This window comes from Charadrius vociferus, unplaced genomic scaffold (assembly GCF_000708025.1).
Source record: "Charadrius vociferus isolate BGI_N301 unplaced genomic scaffold, ASM70802v2 scaffold562, whole genome shotgun sequence".
Lineage (NCBI taxonomy): Eukaryota > Metazoa > Chordata > Aves > Charadriiformes > Charadriidae > Charadrius > Charadrius vociferus.
Genome location: NW_009647234.1, coordinates 1,168,670 through 1,177,284, shown reverse-complemented (window position 1 = coordinate 1,177,284; position 8,615 = coordinate 1,168,670).

The window sequence follows — 8,615 nt, the reverse complement described above, 5'->3', positions numbered from 1 at the left end:
CAGAGAAGCTGTGCCTGCCCCATCCCTGGAGGTGTTCAAGGCCAGGCTGGATGGGGCTTGGAGCAACCTGGGCTGGGGGGAGGTGTCCCTGCCCATGGCGGGGGGATTGGAACTCGATGATCTTTAAGGTCCTTTCCAACCTAAACCATTCTGTGATTCTATGAAAAGAAAAGAAAAGAGGAAACATTTGCATTTATAAGCCTATATATTTGTGTTTTGAGAGACTGATAATTTTGATTACCATTGAAAGCAAGGAAAAATCTCACTTCCCCATAAGTACATTCACTCTTCAAAAATCTTGTGGCCCTCCCTGTGTCACCCTTCCAACCCCAGTGGCTCAAGGCCAGGTTTTGTCAGATGTCACATACCTGTTAGCTAGAACTCACCGGGATAAAAACATGCTCCCAGGCTGATTGTACTCATTGTTCAGAGCACCTTCTGAGCTGTTGCAGTCACTCAGGTTTTGAAATCTCATGTGAAGATCAATCATGTGCTAGGCCAGACAGTTTTTGACCTGGAAGGTGATCTGATTTGCCGTCCCCCCCTTTTTTTTTTAAAAAATAGTTTTGATGGTATTTGATACAAATACTGATGTTAATGGCTTTTGGAAAATGGCATGGTGTAGAGCAGGGGTTATATTACAATTTTGAACTACAGAGGGATGAACAGAAATGTTACCTTACCTTTGTGTGGCATGATCTAAATGTTAAATAGGCAATTATCTTAAGATAGTATCTTGCCCCCCTTTTTTTTTTAAAAAATAGTTTTGATGGTATTTGATACAAATACTGATGTTAATGGCTTTTGGAAAATGGCATGGTGTAGAGCAGGGGTTATATTACAATTTTGAACTACAGAGGGATGAACAGAAATGTTACCTTACCTTTGTGTGGCATGATCTAAATGTTAAATAGGCAATTATCTTAAGATAGTATCTTGGTCTGAGCTTGTAATGCTGGATGATGGTACATGATTTTTTAAATACTATTCAAAGACTGATTAGAGATTGAGAAAAAAAAAAAGCCACCAAAGAACAGAAGAACCCCTAAAATAGTCCTGTTTAAGTGAAATAATTTATTAAAAAAAAAAAAAGGGGTAACACCTATCTTTTTCTTGTCATCCAAGTACAAGGTATACCCTTTATCAGACTGTCTGCCGAAGGCATGACTGTGTAGCAACCTACCATTAGCTGATAGGTCAAACTCCTACCTTTTATGCTTCATGAGGGAGTTTAACTTCTTCCCATTAAAAATGAATAATAAAATGTACAGCTTTCATCATAATGGGGTTAGGAGGAGGTGTTCTCCTTTTTATACCTATATCAATGATCGAAAAGCCGGTTGAAACCATTGCAAGATTAGGGAACAAGTCATCATTAGAAGACCAGCGTGAAGAGTCTTTTAAAAACCTCTATTGGATTTAATTCAAAGATTATTTCTTAATGGTGTTGGTTAAGTGGGCCGTCCGTGCTTCATGTCAGATATGAAACAAAGGGAAAGTGTGAAATGTCTCAGGCTCATCCAGAAATCTAGGGGATGAGGTATTTCAGTGTGAACAGTCTTCTGTAGACTTTTTCCAAAATCAGCATACAGTAGAATTAAATGTTCCTCCATACCCTGTGTGCCCCCCCCCCCCTCCAATTCCTGACTGACAACTCAAGACCTTTACTCCATATCATGGAAATGGCAGGAGATGCAAGAGAATTTTGTATGTGCTTGTCCCCATACAATGAAAAGTGTGCCAGGTACCTGTAATGGGCTTAAGAGACAGCCTGCAGTGGTCACAGTGTACGTGCTATGTTAAGAACAATTGGATCTCTGGTAGGGTAGAAAATTAGACCATCAAAAAGGAAATCCCTCCAGAGAGAGAGAGAAGCATTGCTGATTAATGATTTGTTTGACCCCACAATCTTCCTCTGCTCAATCTGAATCAAAACCCTAGAAAGATTTTTCTCTGTACTTTCTTCAAATGATAATTCAGTTCTTCTGCACATTTTTCTTCATCTATAACATCTGTTCCGAAATAGCTACGCTAATAGAACTGCATTAAACTTTTCCACTGTCAGGGATTGATCTGAGTAAACAGTAAGAATAATCCAGAATTGTTTCCCACTGGGCTGTAATCCCCAAATTTATCCAATTCTCTGATGTACCAAGAAATTGCTACTTACAAAGATACTCTGCTTGGAACTCCCACTTCTGTGACTTACTGTGAAGTTTACAACTTACCAGTTATGAACTGCTATGGGCATTATGGCCGTAAATGCTGTTTTATGATACTGTAGTAAGGAAGCTCACTGCCAGTTTAGCTGCCTTCTGTTGTTGCAGTGTGGTGTTCTCCACCAGAGCCAGTCAGTACGGGAGAAGGAAATGATGAATACAGTGATGTACTTAAGAAGCTACACAAAACTGACACCTTTATCCCTGCTTATCAGTGCTTTTAATTTTTTAGGCTTCTGTGCTGTATAGTGAAAAACATTTTACTTTTATAAAAATAGATACTTTCTGCATAAATTATCATCCTGAATGGCGAAAATTGTCACTTTTGTGATTCAGCGTTATAGATTAAGTGCGTTATGTTGAAATACCAAGTAAAAATGAATTCCCTGGTGGGTAACAGTAATGTGGATCCTTTCCGCTTAGATTTGCATGTATTTGGCTGGTTTTTTTCCCAGCTTACAGTGAGTGAATTGATCATTCAGTGTTCCCTTGTGATCTAAAGGTAGTTTATTTTTCTTGCCCTCTAGATGGCTGTCTTGTTCTCTTTTAAAGAATCTGTTACACAAAGAGTCTAGGAGAGCTCTAAGGGAGAAAGTTTATTTAAATAGTCACAGTTTTTACATGTTTGCATATTTGCAATGCACTTAAGCGCTTATGAGCAGAAATGTTGATATGTGACTATATCATTGAAAACCTGCTGCGAACAACTGTGAGCTGATATGTCTTTAGCTACTGGGCAGGAGGAGAATAAGTACTAACTTGTTTCAGAGAATTGAAAATATTTCATTATGTCAAAACCCTGCTAACTTATTGTGGGAAGAAGAATTCTCTCGTGGTTCTAATGGACACAGCTATAGTAGTATTTTTCCATCTACTTGATTCTGTAGGAATTTTGCCTAATTAATTTAACTTAAAAACTTCTTTAAGTCTTTTCACTATAGCCATAAGTGCGTGAGTATAGTAAAGATACTGAGGGAATGTTCGTGCAGTATTTCTAATGTGTTTGAGCACAGGACATATAAGAAGGTTTTTTGAGTGTTTTGGGTTTTTTTATGTTTTTTTTTCTTTTGCATTTTTCCAAAAGATTTCTAGCTTCATCTTGCAAATTTGTATTTAGATGAAAAAAGTCTTCAGAAGGAACTTGTGTAGAGGATTGTCTTTAGATGTACTATTGTGAATTAATTTTTAAGATGAGTAAGTGTTTCGTATGCTTTACGTGCAGGAAAGCCAACAATGTAAAAACGTCTTTATTTTGTAAACATTGTTTTTAAAAAAAAACCCAACCACAAAACCAACAACAAAAAACCCAACAGCAACAAAACTCCCAAGACAATTAAAAAAAACCCCACAAAATAACCCACCAGACAAAATCCCTGAAACCCCCCAAACGGAACACTGATCGCATGTCATATGTCTGTTTTGTCTAGTTTAATCATTTCTAAAACATAAGTGCTTTACCTATATTAATGAATGTTCATGACTCTTTGCAGCATTTGGTTTATGTGCACTTATAGGAGGACAATATGTATAGTTGAGTTCCATGCCACACTCATTGCTCAAACCTTTGATTTATTGGATAGTTGTAAATTTATGTACTTTTGTAGAATTGTTTGTTTTTTCACATATGTGTTTTGAAGTATGCACAGAGGTCCTTTTGCAATTACACGTGTAGCTTATGGCCAAGATTCTAATTAGTGACTCCTGAATCTAACTTTGTGGGACGTTAGGATGACTGAGTTTATGCATTCCTATTCCAATGTATTTTTTGAATACTCAAGTCATTACTTACAAGTCAGACATTTAACCATGTTTTGGGCTTTATAACTTCTTGTAAATCATGCAATAATTGCCAAAAAACAGCTGCTTAAAACCAAATCTTCAGGAATCCCCCTTCGGCAGTGAAAATGAAAACTTTCCGAGGTTTTCAGTTCTTCGTTGGTAATAAAACTAAAATTTTTGTTTCTTGAAGTCCGTAATTTATTTTGTTAGATACAGCCGCTTACACAGGAAGGAGCCAGTCCAATGTCTGCTATTCAGTTGGCATTTATCTTTATTCATAAGTAAATCAACCTAGAACACGACCTTGGTATTTGCTGTATTTAAGTACAGAGAGGCAGAAGGATCTATTCTACAGTTTCTGAATTGCAATGAAGGCGTTTAATTTTTACAGTGTTTCCTTTGTTTCTTTATGTATATATTTTTTCTTGCTTCTGAGCTGCTGAAAATAGAGTTTTCTCAGTATGTGGCACACTGAACAAGCAGTGCCCCCCTTTTGACTGCAGTACCGATCTTCGGGTGTTTAGAAACAACTGTCTAGTCAATTGCTTTTAAAGACAGTTGTTAAGGGATCATAACTTATATGATTTAGCATTGATTAAAATAATTACTCTCTGGAAAAGACTCTCTCATCTAATAAGTTAATGCTTCTGAAGGGGAGATGTTAAGATTATTAAGCATCCTTCTACTGTGATGAGGAAAGATGCCAGTTTCTGTAAGTGACTGTGCTAATTGTCTGATAGTAACTTTGGTTAGGAGGTGACTAGCTTAATCTGCCTCTCCTGCATACAGCAGGTCATAATGTGATAGATAAGCAGTTATGCTTACTCCCTGATTAAGGACGAATCATGTTTGAAAATCATGATGTAAAGCATTCAGTGATCTTATCAGTCATTCATAATAACTCCCATGTCATGCAGACTTTTTATGAAAAAGAGCAAAGTAATTGGTATCCGTCACATGCACTTCTGTTAAGATCACAATTTCCATGACAGTACTGCGCTTTAATAGAGTCTGTCAGCTTAGCTTAGCCTGTAATGGCTCACATCACATCAGTCTTAAAGAATACATGAATCTATTAGTGAATAAGTTAACTGTAATTTTACACGGGATTGTACCACAGAACTCTCTTAGGGACAAAAAAAGGTAAATACAGAGGAAATCCAGTGCAGTTAGGTCACACAGCTTCTCAAGTTGTAGGATGAGGATAAACAGTCAGTTCACTTAAAAAAATCCAAAAGCCAAATAAGTATTTTTATTTTACTCAATAAGTAAGTTAAGAAAAATCCATCATGAGGTTTACACTTGGCTTTGTTAAGTTGTATGTTTTTATAGAATTTTCAAGGCTATCTAATTTATTTCCAACCAAGTAGATGGCTTGGTGGCGTTCTTGGAAAGCTTCAAAACTTCATTTATTTCAACTTTCAGAAAGGCATGGTCACCTGAACTATTTGTTATAAAAAGAAAAAATTAGAAAACTCAAGGAGCAGGAGAAAGGTTAAGGTTTATTCATTGTGCAGCTGTGTTTGTATGATAATGATGTGTCACCAGGAGTAGTGACAGTGAAAGCGGTTGTGTTTAAAGAAAGAGGAGGATCCCTGAAATCTGTTGAAAGTAAATGAATGGAAGAGTTGGGTAAGTTTCCGTCTTTGGAAAACGTGTTTTCAAGACAACAGAAACAGGTGTTTTTTCACCTCAATGTCTGCAACAGAGTCCTTCAGTCAAAAGTTGGATAATCTTTTTTCTTTTGTGTTTCATTCTTTCTACTTGTTCTGATAGTGCCTTTTTCAAATGATACTTGTTCAAAATGTCAAAATGCCAAGTAAGAGCATATCCTTTTCTGAAACTTACTTGAAAATACCATAAAGACAGTGTGAATTTAAATGAAGCTCTGAATTTCATAGTCCAGCTGTGCACCTTGCAGACAGACCAACATGCTCTCACGGATGTGGGATGGAAGACTTACCAAGCTGATCACATCTTTCTCAGCTAATGTTTTTCCTGTATTTCTTCCTTTTGATGCTATATAAATAACATGAGAAAAGTTGTACTGAAAATATCAATGTTGTAACACTGTCAGTATAGGATAGGCACACTTGGCAATGGTTGACTTTTTCACAACCTCATTGTCTCAAGGCTTTTTCACTACACACGTTTGATTTTGCTTTCTTACTGTGTGAGCTGACGCAGGAACAACCCCAAAACCACGGATGTAATGCAAGAAGTAAATTTATTTTCGTTACCTTTGGGATCCCCAAAGCAGCACCCAGGCAAAGGCACACAACGCAGGCACCGTGGAGCTTGGCCCTTGCTAGAGAGTTACCAAACCTGCTGTTCTTGCCTGTTTATCAGGGATTCACGCAGGAGTAGTTTTGCACTGCACTTTGATGTTTCCCACAGCGGGGGAGGAATCTCAAGTGTGTTCGAAAGGGTGCCTGAGTCCGTCACAGGCCTATGTTATCTAAGCACAGACCTTTCACTTGTCAAGCATGCAAGACTAAACAGCAATTAGTGTGATATGTGTTTTTCAGCACCTCAGCTGCAAGTCCCTTGAGCATGTTTACAATCCTCCTCGCCAATCTTCCTGTATTTTCCCCCACTTACATTTTCTGTCTGTGAAGCTCACTCCCTTTAGCCCTCTGCCATCTGCTTATAGTGTGAAAGTATGCTTGATGTTGGAGTGAAGAAAAAAGGGAACTGTCACGGGTACAGGTATATCTACAGTTTAATGACTTCTGTGACTGTGGCCTACGTAGATACACCTGAGCTATCTTTAAATGAGTTCACGTGGATGCCCAACATTGTGATAGCAGAGTGGAGTTGCAGTAGTTAGAGTTAATGTATTTGGAACATGCTAAGATCCATCTGAACTATGCAGTTAAAAGTCACCTTAAGTAAGCTTGATTGATTTGAAGGTAGCAATGTCCCAAGAAAAGATGTATGACTGAAACACCTGAGGTTTCCAATCATGTAAAATTAGGGGAGATGTTAAGTTGTGCTGTCATATTCAGTGTTTCTGTAGTGCTGCTGTTCTCCGATCACACAAGAATACTGCTCCTATGAGATCATTGCTAACTTAAACTTTTTTTTATTTTTAACAATCTCATTTTTTATTCTTTCCAATAGAAGTGCTGATAGGGCCTGTGTACGAGAAAATGTGCAAATTCTAATGTGTGCCCTCCTTTATTTTAATTTTTTTTCTGCTTAGCTGGTAAGTCAAAGACTTGCAGCATTTGTCAGTATTGCACGGGAGTTGAGTGTTTTTTGTCTTATTCTTGTCTAATTGCCAGGACACAAAAAAATTGCAAACACAAAAAAGAGAGAAGAATGATCAAAGACAGACACCGTATGTGAATGTTCTGCATGTATAGTTTTGAAAAACTTTGTTTTCAGAAAAAATTGTCATAAAGTGAAAACAGGAGGTGAACTTAGAGAGCTTCACTGGCTTTTTTTTTCAGGTTAGTGGTGTAATTTGCATGGATGTTTGACTCTGCAATGGATCTGTACATAGCTCTGAGAGGGCCCCTCACTACAAGAGAGACATGGAGGGGCTGGAGCGTGTCCAGAGAAGGGCAGTGAAGCTGGTAAGGGGTCTGGAGCACACGTCTGATGAGGAGCGGCTGAGGGCCCTGGAGGTGTTCAGCCTGGAGAAGAGGAGGCTGAGGGGAGACCTTCTCGCTCTCTACAGCTCCCTGAAAGGAGGGTGTAGCGAGGGGGGGTCGGTCTCTGATCCCAAGTAAGTAACAGGCGATAAGACAAGAGGAAATGGCCTCGAGTTGCACCAGGGCAGGTTTAGGATGGATATTAGGGAAAATTTCTTGACCAAAAGGGTTGTCAAGCGTTGGAAGAGGCTGCCCAGGGCAGTGGTGGAGTCGCCACCCCTGGAGGTATGTGAAAGACGTGTAGAGGTGGTGCTGAGGGACGTGGCTTAGTGGTAACTCGGCGGTGCTGGGGTAATGGTCGGACTTGATGATCTTAAAGGCCTTTCCAACCTACGCGTTTCCATGATTCTGTTCCATGATTATTTGTAGCTCCTCTCTCTGTTTAGTTTTAAATGAGTAGATAGAATACCTGCAAGGCAACTTCACCGTTCCTGATGTGATAGAGCAGTCACGCTATCCATTTTATCTCTGCTCTGAAATCACTTCTGCATTTCCCTCTCTTTTCTGGGGATTCAGTTGAGCAGAACCGAACGTGCATATTCTAAATCTTTCATTTTTTACCATCATGCTTCCCCTCTAGAAAAGTAATGATAAAGTTTGCTAGCACAAGTAGATCTAGGCCTTATGTAAAGAACGTTAAAGTAACAAAAGGTTTCTAGCTACATGAAGAACGAACCAGAAAGACTAGTAGCAACACCACATGACAATGCATATAATCTAGGTATTTCTGAAAACAGTGGGGCATTTTGTTGCAGTGGCATAATAGCAAGAAAACTTCAAATCCAGTGGCAAATTGATCCTGTATGTTTGTTCAGTTGGATGTTGGAAGACGATTAATAAATGGCAAATTAGTACTGCTCTGTGTGTGTAAGATGTAACTGATGTAACTACATTTTAGATTAAGTAATATTCATCAAATTTTAAAGGAATTGTTGCCTTCCCAATGGTGCATAGGTTG